The sequence below is a fragment of the Cupressus sempervirens genome, chromosome 5 (assembly GCF_028749045.1).
Source record: "Cupressus sempervirens isolate cs-2001-9-10 chromosome 5, ASM2874904v1, whole genome shotgun sequence".
Classification (NCBI taxonomy): domain Eukaryota; kingdom Viridiplantae; phylum Streptophyta; class Pinopsida; order Cupressales; family Cupressaceae; genus Cupressus; species Cupressus sempervirens.
In genome coordinates this window covers 1,020,014,292-1,020,015,307 of record NC_143122.1, presented here as the reverse complement: position 1 = coordinate 1,020,015,307, position 1,016 = coordinate 1,020,014,292, and positions in this window count along the sequence as shown.

Below are 1,016 nucleotides of genomic sequence, written 5' to 3'. Positions count from 1 at the left end.
CTACCATAAACCATTCTTTTACAAAATATTTCATCTTTATGACAACAAATGACTAATAAAATTCAATTGAAACATACTATCCTTACATATACCACAAGTAGCCCACTCCACCACAGACCAATCCTACAACATAGTAAGGTCTTTTGTTTGGAGAAATGAATAAAAGGTGGCTCCCACACTTGTGTAAAAATATTTTTCACTTCACAGAGTGAATTCTTCTATGACTAAAAGCTCAATACAAAATTCAATCGATTTATTTTGGTGGTAGTGTCAAATTATTAGCCAAGATACAAACCCTAGCTAAATATTTAAGATCTCTAAAGGTTTCAAGATAATATTTAATAAAAAAGACACATTTTCACTACCCAATAATTTCAATAAGTTAATACCTCGCATGTGGATAAAAAAAATGATTTGGGTCAAATAAAATGAAAACTTGGGTGACAAAGGTGAGCAAATAACCCATATCCATTAAAAAACCAATCCTTTTATTTTAAGACATACCCAGGAACGAAAAAAATGCCATAAAAAACCTACATTAAGAAAGAAGTGATCATACATCTTGTTAATTATCTTCAACCAATTTCTTTAAAGCTTCATTGGTAGGCCACTAATATAACTTATGATTACATAAAAAATGACTTATAATATAGTTTGAGACAACCAACTTTGTCTTTTATTCAATAAAAATTACCTTCTCAAATGACTAAGAAAATCAAAACATGAAATATTATAATTATAATTTCAAATTATTCTAACAATCATATGAATTATAAAAGAAATTCAATTAAATAATTTAAAATACCATACTCATAAATAAATTATTAAAATCTCATATATTGTAAACTCGTATCATCTGAAAAAGAACAAATTATAATACTATAAATATGAAAGTTAAAAATACTTTAAATTTTTTTTTTTTTTTTACCAACTAGTAACTTATACCATTTTTCCTTCCTAATCCTTCTCTAATCCATCTCCTCTTTACTAGTCTTTAATTTGCACCTTTTTTTCCT